Source organism: Papaver somniferum, chromosome 1, assembly GCF_003573695.1.
Source record: "Papaver somniferum cultivar HN1 chromosome 1, ASM357369v1, whole genome shotgun sequence".
Lineage (NCBI taxonomy): Eukaryota > Viridiplantae > Streptophyta > Magnoliopsida > Ranunculales > Papaveraceae > Papaver > Papaver somniferum.
The window spans coordinates 3,421,070-3,440,147 of NC_039358.1; the positions used below are offsets into that span (position 1 = coordinate 3,421,070).

General features: G+C 37.3%; 33 non-coding genes and 5 pseudogenes across 33 annotated transcripts; all 38 read right to left on the bottom strand.

Moving 5' to 3' along the window:
- Positions 1–97: 97 nt before the first annotated feature.
- Positions 98–216, bottom strand: LOC113344406. Its single transcript, XR_003357800.1, has one exon. It is a non-coding gene; the product is annotated as a 5S ribosomal RNA (ribosomal RNA).
- Positions 217–586: 370 nt separating this feature from the next.
- Positions 587–705, bottom strand: LOC113345072. The gene has a single exon (XR_003357992.1). It is a non-coding gene; the product is annotated as a 5S ribosomal RNA (ribosomal RNA).
- A 380-nt stretch (positions 706–1,085) lies between these two features.
- Positions 1,086–1,204, bottom strand: LOC113342934. The gene has a single exon (XR_003356924.1). It is a non-coding gene; the product is annotated as a 5S ribosomal RNA (ribosomal RNA).
- Positions 1,205–1,583: 379 nt separating this feature from the next.
- LOC113343802 lies at positions 1,584–1,702 on the bottom strand. Its single transcript, XR_003357421.1, has one exon. It is a non-coding gene; the product is annotated as a 5S ribosomal RNA (ribosomal RNA).
- Positions 1,703–2,082: 380 nt separating this feature from the next.
- LOC113344977 lies at positions 2,083–2,201 on the bottom strand (annotated as a pseudogene).
- A 383-nt stretch (positions 2,202–2,584) lies between these two features.
- LOC113344355 lies at positions 2,585–2,703 on the bottom strand. The gene has a single exon (XR_003357775.1). It is a non-coding gene; the product is annotated as a 5S ribosomal RNA (ribosomal RNA).
- Positions 2,704–3,084: 381 nt separating this feature from the next.
- Positions 3,085–3,203, bottom strand: LOC113345032 (annotated as a pseudogene).
- Positions 3,204–3,612: 409 nt separating this feature from the next.
- On the bottom strand, positions 3,613–3,731 carry LOC113341226. Its single transcript, XR_003355834.1, has one exon. It is a non-coding gene; the product is annotated as a 5S ribosomal RNA (ribosomal RNA).
- Positions 3,732–4,110: 379 nt separating this feature from the next.
- On the bottom strand, positions 4,111–4,228 carry LOC113344149. The gene has a single exon (XR_003357676.1). It is a non-coding gene; the product is annotated as a 5S ribosomal RNA (ribosomal RNA).
- A 381-nt stretch (positions 4,229–4,609) lies between these two features.
- LOC113344988 lies at positions 4,610–4,728 on the bottom strand (annotated as a pseudogene).
- Positions 4,729–5,110: 382 nt separating this feature from the next.
- Positions 5,111–5,229, bottom strand: LOC113344471. Its single transcript, XR_003357836.1, has one exon. It is a non-coding gene; the product is annotated as a 5S ribosomal RNA (ribosomal RNA).
- Positions 5,230–5,598: 369 nt separating this feature from the next.
- Positions 5,599–5,717, bottom strand: LOC113344806 (annotated as a pseudogene).
- A 381-nt stretch (positions 5,718–6,098) lies between these two features.
- Positions 6,099–6,217, bottom strand: LOC113343169. Its single transcript, XR_003357074.1, has one exon. It is a non-coding gene; the product is annotated as a 5S ribosomal RNA (ribosomal RNA).
- Positions 6,218–6,598: 381 nt separating this feature from the next.
- LOC113344025 lies at positions 6,599–6,717 on the bottom strand. Its single transcript, XR_003357550.1, has one exon. It is a non-coding gene; the product is annotated as a 5S ribosomal RNA (ribosomal RNA).
- Positions 6,718–7,097: 380 nt separating this feature from the next.
- Positions 7,098–7,215, bottom strand: LOC113344158. The gene has a single exon (XR_003357682.1). It is a non-coding gene; the product is annotated as a 5S ribosomal RNA (ribosomal RNA).
- Positions 7,216–7,595: 380 nt separating this feature from the next.
- On the bottom strand, positions 7,596–7,714 carry LOC113344993 (annotated as a pseudogene).
- Positions 7,715–8,096: 382 nt separating this feature from the next.
- Positions 8,097–8,215, bottom strand: LOC113344358. The gene has a single exon (XR_003357776.1). It is a non-coding gene; the product is annotated as a 5S ribosomal RNA (ribosomal RNA).
- A 408-nt stretch (positions 8,216–8,623) lies between these two features.
- LOC113342738 lies at positions 8,624–8,742 on the bottom strand. Its single transcript, XR_003356813.1, has one exon. It is a non-coding gene; the product is annotated as a 5S ribosomal RNA (ribosomal RNA).
- A 379-nt stretch (positions 8,743–9,121) lies between these two features.
- On the bottom strand, positions 9,122–9,240 carry LOC113341893. The gene has a single exon (XR_003356197.1). It is a non-coding gene; the product is annotated as a 5S ribosomal RNA (ribosomal RNA).
- Positions 9,241–9,620: 380 nt separating this feature from the next.
- Positions 9,621–9,739, bottom strand: LOC113342433. Its single transcript, XR_003356661.1, has one exon. It is a non-coding gene; the product is annotated as a 5S ribosomal RNA (ribosomal RNA).
- Positions 9,740–10,118: 379 nt separating this feature from the next.
- On the bottom strand, positions 10,119–10,237 carry LOC113343125. Its single transcript, XR_003357055.1, has one exon. It is a non-coding gene; the product is annotated as a 5S ribosomal RNA (ribosomal RNA).
- Positions 10,238–10,616: 379 nt separating this feature from the next.
- On the bottom strand, positions 10,617–10,735 carry LOC113343292. Its single transcript, XR_003357136.1, has one exon. It is a non-coding gene; the product is annotated as a 5S ribosomal RNA (ribosomal RNA).
- Positions 10,736–11,115: 380 nt separating this feature from the next.
- LOC113343045 lies at positions 11,116–11,234 on the bottom strand. The gene has a single exon (XR_003357000.1). It is a non-coding gene; the product is annotated as a 5S ribosomal RNA (ribosomal RNA).
- A 380-nt stretch (positions 11,235–11,614) lies between these two features.
- LOC113342776 lies at positions 11,615–11,733 on the bottom strand. Its single transcript, XR_003356833.1, has one exon. It is a non-coding gene; the product is annotated as a 5S ribosomal RNA (ribosomal RNA).
- Positions 11,734–12,110: 377 nt separating this feature from the next.
- LOC113343482 lies at positions 12,111–12,229 on the bottom strand. Its single transcript, XR_003357275.1, has one exon. It is a non-coding gene; the product is annotated as a 5S ribosomal RNA (ribosomal RNA).
- Positions 12,230–12,609: 380 nt separating this feature from the next.
- LOC113342797 lies at positions 12,610–12,728 on the bottom strand. The gene has a single exon (XR_003356852.1). It is a non-coding gene; the product is annotated as a 5S ribosomal RNA (ribosomal RNA).
- A 381-nt stretch (positions 12,729–13,109) lies between these two features.
- On the bottom strand, positions 13,110–13,228 carry LOC113342697. Its single transcript, XR_003356786.1, has one exon. It is a non-coding gene; the product is annotated as a 5S ribosomal RNA (ribosomal RNA).
- Positions 13,229–13,607: 379 nt separating this feature from the next.
- Positions 13,608–13,726, bottom strand: LOC113343048. The gene has a single exon (XR_003357011.1). It is a non-coding gene; the product is annotated as a 5S ribosomal RNA (ribosomal RNA).
- A 380-nt stretch (positions 13,727–14,106) lies between these two features.
- Positions 14,107–14,225, bottom strand: LOC113344060. Its single transcript, XR_003357639.1, has one exon. It is a non-coding gene; the product is annotated as a 5S ribosomal RNA (ribosomal RNA).
- A 381-nt stretch (positions 14,226–14,606) lies between these two features.
- LOC113343656 lies at positions 14,607–14,725 on the bottom strand. Its single transcript, XR_003357356.1, has one exon. It is a non-coding gene; the product is annotated as a 5S ribosomal RNA (ribosomal RNA).
- A 377-nt stretch (positions 14,726–15,102) lies between these two features.
- On the bottom strand, positions 15,103–15,221 carry LOC113343488. Its single transcript, XR_003357276.1, has one exon. It is a non-coding gene; the product is annotated as a 5S ribosomal RNA (ribosomal RNA).
- A 381-nt stretch (positions 15,222–15,602) lies between these two features.
- On the bottom strand, positions 15,603–15,721 carry LOC113343296. Its single transcript, XR_003357137.1, has one exon. It is a non-coding gene; the product is annotated as a 5S ribosomal RNA (ribosomal RNA).
- A 380-nt stretch (positions 15,722–16,101) lies between these two features.
- On the bottom strand, positions 16,102–16,220 carry LOC113343057. Its single transcript, XR_003357013.1, has one exon. It is a non-coding gene; the product is annotated as a 5S ribosomal RNA (ribosomal RNA).
- Positions 16,221–16,599: 379 nt separating this feature from the next.
- LOC113343639 lies at positions 16,600–16,718 on the bottom strand. Its single transcript, XR_003357341.1, has one exon. It is a non-coding gene; the product is annotated as a 5S ribosomal RNA (ribosomal RNA).
- Positions 16,719–17,101: 383 nt separating this feature from the next.
- On the bottom strand, positions 17,102–17,220 carry LOC113343573. The gene has a single exon (XR_003357307.1). It is a non-coding gene; the product is annotated as a 5S ribosomal RNA (ribosomal RNA).
- A 379-nt stretch (positions 17,221–17,599) lies between these two features.
- LOC113343062 lies at positions 17,600–17,718 on the bottom strand. The gene has a single exon (XR_003357014.1). It is a non-coding gene; the product is annotated as a 5S ribosomal RNA (ribosomal RNA).
- A 379-nt stretch (positions 17,719–18,097) lies between these two features.
- Positions 18,098–18,216, bottom strand: LOC113344254. The gene has a single exon (XR_003357721.1). It is a non-coding gene; the product is annotated as a 5S ribosomal RNA (ribosomal RNA).
- A 380-nt stretch (positions 18,217–18,596) lies between these two features.
- On the bottom strand, positions 18,597–18,715 carry LOC113344065. The gene has a single exon (XR_003357645.1). It is a non-coding gene; the product is annotated as a 5S ribosomal RNA (ribosomal RNA).
- Positions 18,716–19,078: the final 363 nt, after the last annotated feature.

Sequence of the window (19,078 nt, forward strand, 5' to 3'; positions counted from 1 at the left end):
AAAAAGATAAAGTCCTCGTGAAAACAAATATATTTCACTACTCGTCGCTGCCCTTCATTAGACAAATCGGCAAAAAAAATGGCAAAAAAACAAAAAAGGCAATCAACACGAGGACTTCCCAAGAGGTCACCCATCTTAGTACTACTCTCGCCCAAGCACGCTTAACTGCAGAGTTCTGATGGGTTCTGGTGCATTAGTGCTGGTATGATCGATTGCTGAAAGGATCTTACTAGTTTTACTACTTAACACGTCTCCAATGTGTTGGCTCGATCCGTCTAACGCCTATTAATTCTTCGTGGAAAGTCCGATCGGGACAAGTGATGACTCGTTGGAAACCTTACGGCGAGGAGATTGTTTTGGAGCAGTTATTCTGAATAATTAACATATTTTTAATAGTTTTTTTTAGTGAAAATACATTATAATATTCAATTAAATGCCCGGCGTCCGGGTTTTCAACAAATTAGAAAATAATTCAAAAGAATTTTGTCCAAAAAGATAAAGTCCTCGTGAAAACAAATATATTTCACTACTCGTCGCTGCCCTTCATTAGACAAATCGGCAAAAAAAATGGCAAAAAAACAAAAAAGGCAATCAACACGAGGACTTCCCAAGAGGTCACCCATCTTAGTACTACTCTCGCCCAAGCACGCTTAACTGCAGAGTTCTGATGGGTTCTGGTGCATTAGTGCTGGTATGATCGATTGCTGAAAGGATCTTACTAGTTTTACTACTTAACACGTCTCCAATGTGTTGGCTCGATCCGTCTAACGCCTATTAATTCTTCGTGGAAAGTCCGATCGGGACAAGTGATGACTCGTTGGAAACCTTACGGCGAGGAGATTGTTTTGGAGCAGTTATTCTGAATAATTAACATCTTTTTAATAGTTTTTTTAGTGAAAATACATTAAAAATGCATTATAATATTCAATTAAATGCCCGGCGTCCGGGTTTTCAAAAAATTAGAAAATAATTCAAAAGAATTTTTTCCAAAAAGATAAAGTCCTCGTGAAAACAAATATATTTCACTACTCGTCGCTGCCCTTCATTAGACAAATCGGCAAAAAAAATGGCAAAAGAACAAAAAAGGCAATCAACACGAGGACTTCCCAAGAGGTCACCCATCTTAGTACTACTCTCGCCCAAGCATGCTTAACTGCAGAGTTCTGATGGGTTCTGGTGCATTAGTGCTGGTATGATCGATTGCTGAAAGGATCTTACTAGTTTTACTACTTAACACGTCTCCTATGTGTTGGCTCGATCCGTCTAACGCCTATTAATTCTTCGTGGAAAGTCCGATCGGGACAAGTGATGACTCGTTGGAAACCTTACAGCGAGGAGATTGTTTTGGAGCAGTTATTCTGAATAATTAACATCTTTTTAATAGTTTTTTAGTGAAAATACATTAAAAATGCATTATAATATTCAATTAAATCCCCGGCGTCCGGGTTTTCAAAAAATTAGAAAATAATTCAAAAGAATTTTGTCCAAAAAGATAAAGTCCTCGTGAAAACAAATATATTTCACTACTCGTCGCTGCCCTTCATTAGACAAATCGGCAAAAAAAATGGCAAAAAAACAAAAAAGGCAATCAACACGAGGACTTCCCAAGAGGTCACCCATCTTAGTACTACTCTCGCCCAAGCACGCTTAACTGCAGAGTTCTGATGGGTTCTGGATCATTAGTCCTGGTATGATCGATTGCTGAAAGGATCTTACTAGTTTTACTACTTAACACGTCTCCAATGTGTTGGCTCGATCCGTCTAACGCCTATTAATTCTTCGTGGAAAGTCCGATCGGGACAAGTGATGACTCGTTGGAAACCTTACGATGAGGAGATTATTTTGGAGCAGTTATTCTGAATAATTAACATCTTTTTAATAGTTTTTTTAGTGAAAATACATTAAAAATGCATTATAATATTCAATTAAATGCCCGACGTCCGGGTTTTCAAAAAATTAGAAAATAATTCAATAAAATTTTGTCCAAAAAGATAAAGTCCTCGTGAAAACAAATATATTTCACTACTCGTCTCTGCCCTTCATTAGACAAATCGGCAAAAAAAATGGCAAAAAAACAAAAAAGGCAATCAACACGAGGACTTCCCAAGAGGTCACCGATCTTAGTACTACTCTCGTCCAAGCACGCTTAACTGTAGAGTTCCGATGGGTTCGGATGCATTAGTGCTGGTATGAACGATTGCTGAAAGGATCTTACTAGTTTTACTATTTAACACGTCTCCAATGTGTTGGCTCGATCCGTCTAACGCCTATTAATTCTTCGTGGAAAGTCCGATCAGGACAAGTGATGACTCGTTGGAAACCTTACGGCGAGGAGATTGTTTTGGAGCAGTTATTCTTAACAATCAACATATTTTTAATAGTTTTTTTTTAGTGAAAATACATTAAAATGCATTATAATATTCAATTAAATGCCCGGCGTCCGGGCTTTCAACAAATTAGGAAATAATTCAAAAGGATTTTGTCCAAAAGATAAAGTCCTAGTGAAAACAAATATATTTCACTACTCGTCTTTGCCCTTCATTAGACAAATCGGCAAAAAAAAAAATGGCAAAAAAACAAAAAAGGCAATCAACACGAGGACTTCCGAAGAGGTCACCCATCTTAGTACTACTCTCGTCCAAGCACGCTTAACTGCATAGTTCTGCTGGGTTCTGGTGCATTAGTGCTGGTATGATCGATTGCTGAAAGGATCTTACTAGTTTTATTACTTAAAACGTCTCAAATGTGTTGGCTTGATCCGTTTAACGCCTATTAATTCTTCGTGGAAAGTCCGATCAGGATAAGTGATGACTCGTTGGAAACCTTACGGCGAGGAGATTGTTTTGGAGCAGTTATTCGGAACAATCAACATATTTTTAATAGTTTTTTTAGTAAAAATACATTAAAAATGCATTATAATATTCAATTAAATACCCGGCGTCCGGGTTTTCAACAAAGTAGGAAATAATTCAAAAGCATTTTGTCCAAAAAGATAAAGTCTTGTTGAAAACAAATATATTTCGCTACTCGTCTTTGCCCTTCATTAGACAAATCAGCAAAATAAAATGGCAAAAAAACAAAAAAGGCAATCAACACGAGGACTTCCCAAGAGGTCACCCATCTTAGTACTACTCTCGGCCAAGCACGCTTTACAGCTGAGTAATGATGGGTTCTGGTGCATTAGTGTTGGTATGATCGATTGCTGAAAGGATCTTACTAGTTTTACTACTTAACACGTCTCCAATGTGTTGGCTCGATCCGTCTAACGCCTATTAATTCTTCGTGGAAAGTCCGATCGGGACAAGTGATGACTCGTTGGAAACCTTACGGCGAGGAGATTGTTTTGGAGCAGTTATTCTGAATAATTAACATCTTTTTAATAGTTTTTTTAGTGAAAATATATTAAAAATGCATTATAATATTCAATTAAATGCCCGGCGTCCGGGTTTTCAACAAATTAGAAAATAATTCAAAATAATTTTGTCCAAAAAGATAAAGTCCTCGTGAAAACAAATATATTTCACTACTCGTCGCTGCCCTTCATATATTTCACTACTCGTCGCTGCCCTTCATTAGACAAATCGGCAAAAAAAATGGCAAAAAAACAAAAAAGGCAATCAACACGAGGACTTCCCAAGAGGTCACCCATCTTAGTACTACTCTCGCCCAAGCACGCTTAACTGCAGAGTTCTGATGGGTTCTGGTGCATTAGTGCTGGTATGATCGATTGCTGAAAGGATCTTACTAGTTTTACTAATTAACACGTCTCCAATGTGTTGGCTCGATCCGTCTAACGCCTATTAATTCTTCGTGGAAAGTCCGATCGGGACAAGTGATGACTCGTTGGAAACCTTACGGCGAGGAGATTGTTTTGGAGCAGTTATTCTGAATAATTAACATCTTTTTAATAGTTTATTTAGTGAAAATACATTAAAAATGCATTATAATATTCAATTAAATGCCCGGCGTCCGGGTTTTCAACAAATTAGAAAATAATTCAAAATAATTTTTTCCAAAAAGATAAAGTCCTCGTGAAAACAAATATATTTCACTACTCGTCTCTGCCCTTCATTAGACAAATCGGAAAAAAAATGGCAAAAAAACAAAAAAGGCAATCAACACGAGGACTTCCCAAGAGGTCACCCATCTTAGTACTACTCTCGCCAAGCACGCTTAACTGCAGAGTTCTGATGGGTTCTGGTGCATTAGTGATGGTATGATCGATTGCTGAAAGGATCTTACCAGTTTTACTACTTAACACGTCTCCAATGTGTTGGCTCGATCCGTCTAACGCCTATTAATTCTTCGTGGAAAGTCCGATCGGGACAAGTGATGACTCGTTGGAAACCTTACGACGAGGAGATTGTTTTGGAGCAGTTATTCTGAATAATTAACATCTTTTTAATAGTTATTTTAGTGAAAATACATTAAAAATGCATTATAATATTCAATTAAATGCCCGACGTCCGGGTTTTCAAAAAATTAGAAAATAATTCAATAAAATTTTGTCCAAAAAGATAAAGTCCTCGTGAAAACAAATATATTTCACTACTCGTCTCTGCCCTTCATTAGACAAATCGGCAAAAAAAAATGGCAAAAAAACAAAAAAGGCAATCAACACGAGGACTTCCCAAGAGGTCACCGATCTTAGTACTACTCTCGTCCAAGCACGCTTAACTGTAGAGTTCCGATGGGTTCGGATGCATTAGTGCTGGTATGAACGATTGCTGAAAGGATCTTACTAGTTTTACTATTTAACACGTCTCCAATGTGTTGGCTCGATCCGTCTAACGCCTATTAATTCTTCGTGGAAAGTCCGATCAGGACAAGTGATGACTCGTTGGAAACCTTACGGCGAGGAGATTGTTTTGGAGCAGTTATTCTTAACAATCAACATATTTTTAATAGTTTTTTTTTAGTGAAAATACATTAAAATGCATTATAATATTCAATTAAATGCCCGGCGTCCGGGCTTTCAACAAATTAGGAAATAATTGAAAAGGATTTTGTCCAAAAGATAAAGTCCTAGTGAAAACAAATATATTTCACTACTCGTCTTTGCCCTTCATTAGACAAATCGGCAAAAAAAAAATGGCAAAAAAACAAAAAAGGCAATCAACACGAGGACTTCCGAAGAGGTCGCCCATCTTAGTACTACTCTCGTCCAAGCACGCTTAACTGCATAGTTCTGCTGGGTTCTGGTGCATTAGTGCTGGTATGATCGATTGCTGAAAGGATCTTACTAGTTTTATTACTTAAAACGTCTCAAATGTGTTGGCTTGATCCGTTTAACGCCTATTAATTCTTCGTGGAAAGTCCGATCAGGATAAGTGATGACTCGTTGGAAACCTTACGGCGAGGAGATTGTTTTGGAGCAGTTATTCGGAACAATCAACATATTTTTAATAGTTTTTTAGTAAAAATGCATTATAATATTCAATTAAATACCCGGCGTCCGGGTTTTCAACAAAGTAGGAAATAATTCAAAAGCATTTTTTCCAAAAAGATAAAGTCCTGTTGAAAACAAATATATTTCGCTACTCGTCTTTGCCCTTCATTAGACAAATCAGCAAAATAAAATGGCAAAAAAACAAAAAAGGCAATCAACACGAGGACTTCCCAAGAGGTCACCCATCTTAGTACTACTCTCGGCCAAGCACGCTTTACAGCTGAGTAATGATGGGTTCTGGTGCATTAGTGCTGGTATGACCGATTGCTGAAAGGATCTTACTAGTTTTACTACTTAACACGTCTCCAATGTGTTGGCTCGATCCGTCTAACGCCTATTAATTCTTCGTGGAAAGTCCGATCGGGACAAGTGATGACTCGTTGGAAACCTTACGGCGAGGAGATTGTTTTGGAGCAGTTATTCTGAATAATTAACATCTTTTTAATAGTTTTTTTAGTGAAAATACATTAAAAATGCATTATAATATTCAATTAAATGCCCGGCGTCCGGGTTTTCAAAAAATTAGAAAATAATTCAAAATAATTTTTTCCAAAAAGATAAAGTCCTCGTGAAAACAAATATATTTCACTACTCGTCGCTGCCCTTCATTAGACAAATCGGCAAAAAAAATGGCAAAAAAACAATAAAAGGCAATCAACATGAGGACTTCCCAAGAGGTCACCCATCTTAGTACTACTCTCGCCCAAGCACGCTTAACTGCAGAGTTCTGATGGGTTCTGGTGCATTAGTGCTGGTATGATCGATTGCTGAAAGGATCTTACCAGTTTTACTACTTAACACGTCTCCAATGTGTTGGCTCGATCCGTCTAACGCCTATTAATTCTTCGTGGAAAGTCCGATCGGGACAAGTGATGACTCGTTGGAAACCTTACGGTGAGGAGATTGTTTTGGAGCAGTTATTCTGAATAATTAACATCTTTTTAATAGTTTTTTTTAGTGAAAATACATTAAAAATGCATTATAATATTCAATTAAATGCCCGGCGTCCGGGTTTTCAAAAAATTAGAAAATAATTCAAAAGAATTTTGTCCAAAAAGATAAAGTCCTCGTGAAAACAAATATATTTCACTACTCGTCGCTGCCCTTCATTAGACAAATCGGCAAAAAAAATGGCACAAAAACAAAAAAGTCAATCAACACGAGGACTTCCCAAGAGGTCACCCATCTTAGTACTACTCTCGCCCAAGCAAGCTTAACTGCAGAGTTCTGATGGGTTCTTGTGCATTAGTGCTGGTATGATCGATTGCTGAAAGGATCTTACTAGTTTTACTACTTAACACGTCTCCAATGTGTTGGCTCGATCCGTCTAACGCTTATTAATTCTTCGTGGAAAGTCCGATCGGGACAAGTGATGACTCGTTGGAAACCTTACGGCGAGGAGATTGTTTTGGAGCAGTTATTCTGAATAATTAACATCTTTTTAATAGTTTTTTTAGTGAAAATACATTAAAAATGCATTATAATATTCAATTATATGCCCGGCATCCGGGTTTTCAACAAATTAGAAAATAATTCAAAAGAATTTTGTCCAAAAAGATAAAGTCCTCGTGAAAACAAATATATTTCACTACTCGTCGCTGCCCTTCATTAGACAAATCGGCAAAAAAAATGGCAAAAAAACAAAAAAGGCAATCAACACGAGGACTTCCCAAGAGGTCACCCATCTTAGTACTACTCTCGCCAAGCACGCTTAACTGCAGAGTTCTGATGGGTTCTGGTGCATTAGTGATGGTATGATCGATTGCTGAAAGGATCTTACCAGTTTTACTACTTAACACGTCTCCAATGTGTTGGCTCGATCCGTCTAACGCCTATTAATTCTTCGTGGAAAGTCCGATCGGGACAAGTGATGACTCGTTGGAAACCTTACGACGAGGAGATTGTTTTGGAGCAGTTATTCTGAATAATTAACATCTTTTTAATAGTTTTTTTAGTGAAAATACATTAAAAATGCATTATAATATTCAATTAAATGCCCGACGTCCGGGTTTTCAAAAAATTAGAAAATAATTCAATAAAATTTTGTCCAAAAAGATAAAGTCCTCGTGAAAACAAATATATTTCACTACTCGTCTCTGCCCTTCATTAGACAAATCGGCAAAAAAAATGGCAAAAAAACAAAAAAGGCAATCAACACGAGGACTTCCCAAGAGGTCACCGATCTTAGTACTACTCTCGTCCAAGCACGCTTAACTGTAGAGTTCCGATGGGTTCGGATGCATTAGTGCTGGTATGAACGATTGCTGAAAGGATCTTACTAGTTTAACTATTTAACACGTCTCCAATGTGTTGGCTCGATCCGTCTAACGCCTATTAATTCTTCGTGGAAAGTCCGATCAGGACAAGTGATGACTCGTTGGAAACCTTACGGCGAGGAGATTGTTTTAGAGCAGTTATTCTTAACAATCAACATATTTTTAATAGTTTTTTTTTAGTGAAAATACATTAAAATGCATTATAATATTCAATTAAATGCCCGGCGTCCGGGCTTTCAACAAATTAGGAAATAATTCAAAAGGATTTTGTCCAAAAGATAAAGTCCTAGTGAAAACAAATATATTTCACTACTCGTCTTTGCCCTTCATTAGACAAATCGGCAAAAAAAAAATGGCAAAAAAACAAAAAAGGCAATCAACACGAGGACTTCCGAAGAGGTCACCCATCTTAGTACTACTCTCGTCCAAGCACGCTTAACTGCATAGTTCTGCTGGGTTCTGGTGCATTAGTGCTGGTATGATCGATTGCTGAAAGGATCTTACTAGTTTTATTACTTAAAACGTCTCAAATGTGTTGGCTTGATCCGTTTAACGCCTATTAATTCTTCGTGGAAAGTCCGATCAGGATAAGTGATGACTCGTTGGAAACCTTACGGCGAGGAGATTGTTTTAGAGCAGTTATTCTTAACAATCAACATATTTTTAATAGTTTTTTTTAGTGAAAATACATTAAAATGCATTATAATATTCAATTAAATGCCCGGCGTCCGGGTTTTCAACAAATTAGAAAATAATTCAAAATAATTTTGTCCAAAAAGATAAAGTCCTCGTGAAAACAAATATATTTCACTACTCGTCGCTGCCCTTCATATATTTCACTACTCGTCGCTGCCCTTCATTAGACAAATCGGCAAAAAAATGGCAAAAAAACAAAAAAGGCAATCAACACGAGGACTTCCCAAGAGGTCACCCATCTTAGTACTACTCTCGCCCAAGCACGCTTAACTGCGGAGTTCTGATGGGTTCTGGTGCATTAGTGCTGGTATGATCGATTGCTGAAAGGATCTTACTAGTTTTACTAATTAACACGTCTCCAATGTGTTGGCTCGATCCGTCTAACGCCTATTAATTCTTCGTGGAAAGTCCGATCGGGACAAGTGATGACTCGTTGGAAACCTTACGGCGAGGAGATTGTTTTGGAGCAGTTATTCTGAATAATTAACATCTTTTTAATAGTTTATTTAGTGAAAATACATTAAAAATGCATTATAATATTCAATTAAATGCCCAGCGTCCGGGTTTTCAACAAATTAGAAAATAATTCAAAATAATTTTGTCCAAAAAGATAAAGTCCTCGTGAAAACAAATATATTTCACTACTCGTCTCTGCCCTTCATTAGACAAATCGGAAAAAAAATGGCAAAAAAACAAAAAAGGCAATCAACACGAGGACTTCCCAAGAGGTCACCCATCTTAGTACTACTCTCGCCCAAGCACGCTTAACTGCAGAGTTCTGATGGGTTCTGGTGCATTAGTGCTGGTATGATCGATTGCTGAAAGGATCTTACTAGTTTTACTAATTAACACGTCTCCAATGTGTTGGCTCGATCCGTCTAACGCCTATTAATTCTTCGTGGAAAGTCCGATCGGGACAAGTGATGACTCGTTGGAAACCTTACGGCGAGGAGATTGTTTTGGAGCAGTTATTCTGAATAATTAACATCTTTTTAATAGTTTATTTAGTGAAAATACATTAAAAATGCATTATAATATTCAATTAAATGCCCGGCGTCCGGGTTTTCAAAAAATTAGAAAATAATTCAAAAGAATTTTTTCCAAAAAGATAAAGTCCTCGTGAAAACAAATATATTTCACTACTCGTCGCTGCCCTTCATTAGACAAATCGGCAAAAAAAATGGCAAAAAAACAAAAAAGGCAATCAACACGAGGACTTCCCAAGAGGTCACCCATCTTAGTACTACTCTCGCCCAAGCACGCTTAACTGCAGAGTTCTGATGGGTTCTGGTGCATTAGTGCTGGTATGATCGATTGCTGAAAGGATCTTACTAGTTTTACTAATTAACACGTCTCCAATGTGTTGGCTCGATCCGTCTAACGCCTATTAATTCTTCGTGGAAAGTCCGATCGGGACAAGTGATGACTCGTTGGAAACCTTACGGCGAGGAGATTGTTTTGGAGCAGTTATTCTGAATAATTAACATCTTTTTAATAGTTTATTTAGTGAAAATACATTAAAAATGCATTATAATATTCAATTAAATGCCCGGCGTCCGGGTTTTCAACAAATTAGAAAATAATTCAAAATAATTTTTTCCAAAAAGATAAAGTCCTCGTGAAAACAAATATATTTCACTACTCGTCTCTGCCCTTCATTAGACAAATCGGAAAAAAAATGGCAAAAAAACAAAAAAGGCAATCAACACGAGGACTTCCCAAGAGGTCACCCATCTTAGTACTACTCTCGCCCAACCACGCTTAACTTCAGAGTTCTGATGGGTTCTGGTGCATTAGTGCTGGTATGATCGATTGCTGAAAGGATCTTACTAGTTTTACTAATTAACACGTCTCCAATGTGTTGGCTCGATCCGTCTAACGCCTATTAATTCTTCGTGGAAAGTCCGATCGGGACAAGTGATGACTCGTTGGAAACCTTACGGCGAGGAGATTGTTTTGGAGCAGTTATTCTGAATAATTAACATCTTTTTAATAGTTTATTTAGTGAAAATACATTAAAAATGCATTATAATATTCAATTAAATGCCCGGCGTCCGGGTTTTCAACAAATTAGAAAATAATTCAAAATAATTTTTTCCAAAAAGATAAAGTCCTCGTGAAAACAAATATATTTCACTACTCGTCTCTGCCCTTCATTAGACAAATCGGAAAAAAAATGGCAAAAAAACAAAAAAGGCAATCAACACGAGGACTTCCCAAGAGGTCACCCATCTTAGTACTACTCTCGCCCAACCACGCTTAACTGCAGAGTTCTGATGGGTTCTGGTGCATTAGTGCTGGTATGATCGATTGCTGAAAGGATCTTACTAGTTTTACTACTTAACACGTCTCCAATGTGTTGGCTCGATCCGTCTAACGCCTATTAATTCTTCGTGGAAAGTCCGATCGGGACAAGTGATGACTCGTTGGAAACCTTACGGCGAGGAGATTGTTTTGGAGCAGTTATTCTGAATAATTAACATCTTTTTAATAGTTTTTTTAGTGAAAACACATTAAAAATGCATTATAATATTCAATTAAATTCCCGGCGTCCGGGTTTTCAACAAATTAGAAAATAATTCAAAAGAATTTTGTCCAAAAAGATAAAGTCCTCGTGAAAACAAATATATTTCACTACTCGTCGCTGCCCTTCATTAGACAAATCGGCAAAAAAAATGGCAAAAAAACAAAAAAGGCAATCAACACGAGGACTTCCCAAGAGGTCACCCATCTTAGTACTACTCTCGCCCAAGCACGCTTAACTGCAGAGTTCTGATGGGTTCTTGTGCATTAGTGCTGGTATGATCGATTGCTGAAAGGATCTTACTAGTTTTACTACTTAACACGTCTCCAATGTGTTGGCTCGATCCGTCTAACGCCTATTAATTCTTCGTGGAAAGTCCGATCGGGACAAGTGATGACTCGTTGGAAACCTTACGGTGAGGAGATTGTTTTGGAGCAGTTATTCTGAATAATTAACATCTTTTTAATAGTTTTTTTAGTGAAAATACATTAAAAATGCATTATAATATTCAATTAAATGCCCGGCGTCCGGGTTTTCAAAAAATTAGAAAATAATTCAAAAGAATTTTTTCCAAAAAGATAAAGTCCTCGTGAAAACAAATATATTTCACTACTCGTCGCTGCCCTTCATTAGACAAATCGGCAAAAAAAATGGCAAAAAAACAAAAAAGACAATCAACACGAGGACTTCCCAAGAGGTCACCCATCTTAGTACTACTCTCGCCCAAGCACGCTTAACTGCAGAGTTCTGATGGGTTCTGGTGCATTAGTGCTGGTATGATCGATTGCTGAAAGGATCTTACTAGTTTTACTACTTAACACGTCTCCAATGTGTTGGCTCGATCCGTCTAACGCCTATTAATTCTTCGTGGAAAGTCCGATCGGGACAAGTGATGACTCGTTGGAAACCTTACGGCGAGGAGATTGTTTTGGAGCAGTTATTCTGAATAATTAACATCTTTTTAATAGTTTTTTAGTGAAAATACATTAAAATGCATTATAATATTCAATTAAATGCCCGGCGTCCGGGTTTTCAAAAAATTAGAAAATAATTCAAAAGAATTTTGTCCAAAAAGATAAAGTCCTCGTGAAAACAAATATATTTCACTACTCGTCGCTGCCCTTCATTAGACAAATCGGCAAAAAAATGGCAAAAAAACAAAAAAGGCAATCAACACGAGGACTTCCCAAGAGGTCACCCATCTTAGTACTACTCTCGCCCAAGCACGCTTAACTGCAGAGTTCTGATGGGTTCTTGTGCATTAGTGCTGGTATGATCGATTGTTGAAAGGATCTTACTAGTTTTACTACTTAACACGTCTCCAATGTGTTGGCTCGATCCGTCTAACGCCTATTAATTCTTCGTGGAAAGTCCGATCGGGACAAGTGATGACTCGTTGGAAACCTTACGGCGAGGAGATTGTTTTGGAGCAGTTATTCTGAATAATTAACATCTTTTTAATAGTTTATTTAGTGAAAATACATTAAAAATGCATTATAATATTCAATTAAATGCCCGGCGTCCGGGTTTTCAACAAATTAGAAAATAATTCAAAAGAATTTTGTCCAAAAAGATAAAGTCCTCGTGAAAACAAATATATTTCACTACTCGTCGCTGCCCTTCATTAGACAAATCGGCAAAAAAAATGGCAAAAAAACAAAAAAGGCAATCAACACGAGGACTTCCCAAGAGGTCACCCATCTTAGTACTACTCTCGCCCACGCACGCTTAACTGCAGAGTTCTGATGGGTTCTGGTGCATTAGTGCTGGTATGATCGATTGCTGAAAGGATCTTACTAGTTTTACTACTTAACACGTCTCCAATGTGTTGGCTCGATCCGTCTAACGCCTATTAATTCTTCGTGGAAAGTACGATCGGGACAAGTGATGACTCGTTGGAAACCTTACGGCGAGGAGATTGTTTTGGAGAAGTTATTCTGAATAATTAACATATTTTTAATAGTTTTTTTTAGTGAAAATACATTAAAAATGCATTATAATATTCAATTAAATGCCCGGCGTCCGGGTTTTCAACAAATTAGAAAATAATTCAAAAGAATTTTGTCCAAAAAGATAAAGTCCTCGTGAAAACAAATATATTTCACTACTCGTCGCTGCCCTTCATTAGACAAATCGGCAAAAAAAATGGCAAAAAAACAAAAAAGGCAATCAACACGAGGACTTCCCAAGAGGTCACCCATCTTAGTACTACTCTCGCCCAAGCACGCTTAACTGCAGAGTTCTGATGGGTTCTGGTGCATTAGTGCTGGTATGATCGATTGCTGAAAGGATCTTACCAGTTTTACTACTTAACACGTCTCCAATGTGTTGGCTCGATCCGTCTAACGCCTATTAATTCTTCGTGGAAAGTCCGATCGGGACAAGTGATGACTCGTTGGAAACCTAACGGCGAGGAGATTGTTTTGGAGCAGTTATTCTGAATAATTAACATCTTTTTAATAGTTTTTTTAGTGAAAATACATTAAAAATGCATTATAATATTCAATTAAATGCCCGGCGTCCGGGTTTTCAACAAATTAGAAAATAATTCAAAATAATTTTGTCCAAAAAGATAAAGTCCTCGTGAAAACAAATATATTTCACTACTCGTCTCTGCCCTTCATTAGACAAATCGGAAAAAAAATGGCAAAAAAACAAAAAAGGCAATCAACACGAGGACTTCCCAAGAGGTCACCCATCTTAGTACTACTCTCGCCCAAGCACGCTTAACTGCAGAGTTCTGATGGGTTCTTGTGCATTAGTGCTGGTATGATCGATTGCTGAAAGGATCTTACTAGTTTTACTAATTAACACGTCTCCAATGTGTTGGCTCGATCCGTCTAACGCCTATTAATTCTTCGTGGAAAGTCCGATCGGGACAAGTGATGACTCGTTGGAAACCTTACGGCGAGGAGATTGTTTTGGAGCAGTTATTCTGAATAATTAACATCTTTTTAATAGTTTTTTTAGTGAAAATACATTAAAAATGCATTATAATATTCAATTAAATGCCCGGCGTCCGGGTTTTCAAAAAATTAGAAAATAATTCAAAAGAATTTTTTCCAAAAAGATAAAGTCCTCGTGAAAACAAATATATTTCACTACTCGTCGCTGCCCTTCATTAGACAAATCGGCAAAAAAAATGGCAAAAAAACAAAAAAGGCAATCAACACGAGGACTTCCCAAGAGGTCACCCATCTTAGTACTACTCTCGCCCAAGCACGCTTAACTGCAGTGTTATGATGGGTTCTGGTGCATTAGTGCTGGTATGATCGATTGCTGAAAGGATCTTACCAGTTTTACTACTTAACACGTCTCCAATGTGTTGGCTCGATCCGTCTAACGCCTATTAATTCTTCGTGGAAAGTCCGATCGGGACAAGTGATGACTCGTTGGAAACCTTACGGCGAGGAGATTGTTTTGGAGCAGTTATTCTGAATAATTAACATCTTTTTAATAGTTTTTTTAGTGAAAATACATTAAAAATGCATTATAATATTCAATTAAATGCCCGGCGTCCGGGTTTTCAAAAAATTAGAAAATAATTCAAAAGAATTTTTTCCAAAAAGATAAAGTCCTCGTGAAAACAAATATATTTCACTACTCGTCGCTGCCCTTCATTAGACAAATCGGCAAAAAAAATGGCAAAAAAAACAAAAAAGACAATCAACACGAGGACTTCCCAAGAGGTCACCCATCTTAGTACTACTCTCGCCCAACCACGCTTAACTGCAGAGTTCTGATGGGTTCTGGTGCATTAGTGCTGGTATGATCGATTGCTGAAAGGATCTTACTAGTTTTACTACTTAACACGTCTCCAATGTGTTGGCTCGATCCGTCTAACGCCTATTAATTCTTCGTGGAAAGTCCGATCGGGACAAGTGATGACTCGTTGGAAACCTTACGGCGAGGAGATTGTTTTGGAGCAGTTATTCTGAATAATTAACATCTTTTTAATAGTTTTTTAGTGAAAATACATTAAAATGCATTATAATATTCAATTAAATGCCCGGCGTCCGGGTTTTCAAAAAATTAGAAAATAATTCAAAAGAATTTTGTCCAAAAAGATAAAGTCCTCGTGAAAACAAATATATTTCACTACTCGTCGCTGCCCTTCATTAGACAAATCGGCAAAAAAATGGCAAAAAAACAAAAAAGGCAATCAACACGAGGACTTCCCAAGAGGTCACCCATCTTAGTACTACTCTCGCCCAAGCACGCTTAACTGCAGAGTTCTGATGGGTTCTTGTGCATTAGTGCTGGTATGATCGATTGTTGAAAGGATCTTACTAGTTTTACTACTTAACACGTCTCCAATGTGTTGGCTCGATCCGTCTAACGCCTATTAATTCTTCGTGGAAAGTCCGATCGGGACAAGTGATGACTCGTTGGAAACCTTACGGCGAGGAGATTGTTTTGGAGCAGTTATTCTGAATAATTAACATCTTTTTAATAGTTTATTTAGTGAAAATACATTAAAAATGCATTATAATATTCAATTAAATGCCCGGCGTCCGGGTTTTCAACAAATTAGAAAATAATTCAAAAGAATTTTGTCCAAAAAGATAAAGTCCTCGTGAAAACAAATATATTTCACTACTCGTCTCTGCCCTTCATTAGACAAATCGGAAAAAAAAATGGCAAAAAAAACAAAAAAGGCAATCAACACGAGGACTTCCCAAGAGGTCACCCATCTTAGTACTACTCTCGCCCAACCACGCTTAACTGCAGAGTTCTGATGGGTTCTGGTGCATTAGTGCTGGTATGATCGATTGCTGAAAGGATCTTACTAGTTTTACTACTTAACACGTCTCCAATGTGTTGGCTCGATCCGTCTAACGCCTATTAATTTTCCGTGGAAAGTCCGATCGGGACAAGTGATGACTCGTTGGAAACCTTACGGCGAGGAGATTGTTTTGGAGCAGTTATTCTGAATAATTAACATATTTTTAATAGTTTTTTTATAGAAAATACATTAAAAATGCATTATAATATTCAATTAAATGCCCGGCGTCCGGGTTTTCAACAAATTAGAAAATAATTCAAAAGAATTTTGTCCAAAAAGATAAAGTCCTCCTGAAAACAAATATATTTCACTACTCGTCGCTGCCCTTCATTAGACAAATCGGCAAAAAAAATGGCAAAAAAACAAAAAAGGCAATCAACACGAGGACTTCCCAAGAGGTCACCCATCTTAGTACTACTCTCGCCCAAGCACGCTTAACTGCAGAGTTCTGATGGGTTCTTGTGCATTAGTGCTGGTATGATCGATTGCTGAAAGGATCTTACTAGTTTTACTACTTAACACGTCTCCAATGTGTTGGCTCGATCCGTCTAACGCCTATTAATTCTTCGTGGAAAGTCCGATCGGGACAAGTGATGACTCGTTGGAAACCTTACGGCGAGGAGATTGTTTTGGAGCAGTTATTCTGAATAATTAACATCTTTTTAATAGTTTATTTAGTGAAAATACATTGAAAATGCATTATAATATTCAATTAAATGCCCGGCGTCCGGGTTTTCAACAAATTAGAAAATAATTCAAAATAATTTTGTCCAAAAAGATAAAGTCCTCGTGAAAACAAATATATTTCACTACTCGTCTCTGCCCTTCATTAGACAAATCGGAAAAAAAATGGCAAAAAAACAAAAAAGGCAATCAACACGAGGACTTCCCAAGAGGTCACCCATCTTAGTACTACTCTCGCCCAACCACGCTTAACTACAGAGTTCTGATGGGTTCTGGTGCATTAATGCTGGTATGATCGATTGCTGAAAGGATCTTACTAGTTTTACTACTTAACACGTCTCCAATGTGTTGGCTCGATCCGTCTAACGCCTATTAATTCTTCGTGGAAAGTCCGATCGGGACAAGTGATGACTCTTTGGAAACCTTACGGCGAGGAGATTGTTTTGGAGCAGTTATTCTGAATAATTAACATCTTTTTAATAGTTTTTTTTAGTGAAAATACATTAAAATGCATTATAATATTCAATTAAATGCCCGACGTCCGGGTTTTCAAAAAATTAGAAAATAATTCAATAAAATTTTGTCCAAAAAGATAAAGTCCTCGTGAAAACAAATATATTTCACTACTCGTCTCTGCCCTTCATTAGACAAATCGGCAAAAAAAAATGGCAAAAAAAAACAAAAAAGGCAATCAACACGAGGACTTCCCAAGAGGTCACCCATCTTAGTACTACTCTCGCCCAAGCACGCTTAACTGCAGAGTTATGATGGGTTCTGGTGCATTAGTGCTGGTATGATCGATTGCTGAAAGATCTTACTAGTTTTACTACTTAACACGTCTCCAATGTGTTGGCTCGATCCGTCTAACGCCTATTAATTCTTCGTGGAAAGTCCGATCGGGACAAGTGATGACTCGTTGGAAACCTTACGGCGAGGAGATTGTTTTGGAGCAGTTATTCTGAATAATTAACATCTTTTTAATAGTTTTTTTAGTGAAAATACATTAAAAATGCATTATAATATTCAATTATATGCCCGGCGTCCGGGTTTTCAACAAATTAGAAAATAATTCAAAAGAATTTTGTCCAAAAAGATAAAGTCCTCGTGAAAACAAATATATTTCACTACTCGTCGCTGCCCTTCATTAGACAAATCGGCAAAAAAAATGGCAAAAAAACAAAAAAGGCAATCAACACGAGGACTTCCCAAGAGGTCACCCATCTTAGTACTACTCTCGCCCAAGCACGCTTAACTGCAGAGTTCTGATGGGTTCTTGTGCATTAGTGCTGGTATGATCGATTGCTGAAAGGATCTTACTAGTTTTACTACTTAACACGTCTCCAATGTGTTGGCTCGATCCGTCTAACGCCTATTAATTCTTCGTGGAAAGTCCGATCGGGACAAGTGATGACTCGTTGGAAACCTTACGGTGAGGAGATTGTTTTGGAGCAGTTATTCTGAATAATTAACATCTTTTTAATAGTTTTTTTAGTGAAAATACATTAAAAATGCATTATAATATTCAATTAAATGCCCGGCGTCCGGGTTTTCAAAAAATTAGAAAATAATTCAAAAGAATTTTTTCCAAAAAGATAAAGTCCTCGTGAAAACAAATATATTTCACTACTCGTCGCTGCCCTTCATTAGACAAATCGGCAAAAAAATGGCAAAAAAACAAAAAAGGCAATCAACACGAGGACTTCCCAAGAGGTCACCCATCTTAGTACTACTCTCGCCCGAGCACGCTTAACTGCAGAGTTCTGATGGGTACTGGATCATTAGTCCTGGTATGATCGATTGCTGAAAGGATCTTACTAGTTTTACTACTTAACACGTCTCCAATGTGTTGGCTCGATCCGTCTAACGCCTATTAATTCTTCGTGGAAAGTCCGATCGGGACAAGTGATGACTCGTTGGAAACCTTACGGCGAGGAGATTGTTTTGGAGCAGTTATTCTGAATAATTAACATCTTTTTAATAGTTTTTTTAGTGAAAATACATTAAAAATGCATTATAATATTCAATTAAATGCCCGGCGTCCGGGTTTTCAAAAAATTAGAAAATAATTCAAAAGAATTTTTTCCAAAAAGATAAAGTCCTCGTGAAAACAAATATATTTCACTACTCGTCGCTGCCCTTCATTAGACAAATCGGCAAAAAAAATGGCAAAAAAACAAAAAAGGCAATCAACACGAGGACTTCCCAAGAGGTCACCCATCTTAGTACTACTCTCGCCCAAGCACGCTTAACTGCAGTGTTATGATGGGTTCTGGTGCATTAGTGCTGGTATGATCGATTGCTGAAAGGATCTTACCAGTTTTACTACTTAACACGTCTCCAATGTGTTGGCTCGATCCGTCTAACGCCTATTAATTCTTCGTGGAAAGTACGATCGGGACAAGTGATGACTCGTTGGAAACCTTACGGTGAGGAGATTTTTTTGGAGCAGTTATTCTGAATAATTAACATCTTTTTAATAGTTTTTTTAGTGAAAATACATTAAAAATGCATTATAATATTCAATTAAATGCCCGGCGTCCGGGTTTTCAAAAAATTAGAAAATAATTCAAAAGAATTTTGTCCAAAAAGATAAAGTCCTCGTGAAAACAAATATATTTCACTACTCGTCGCTGCCCTTCATTAGACAAATCGGCAAAAAAAAT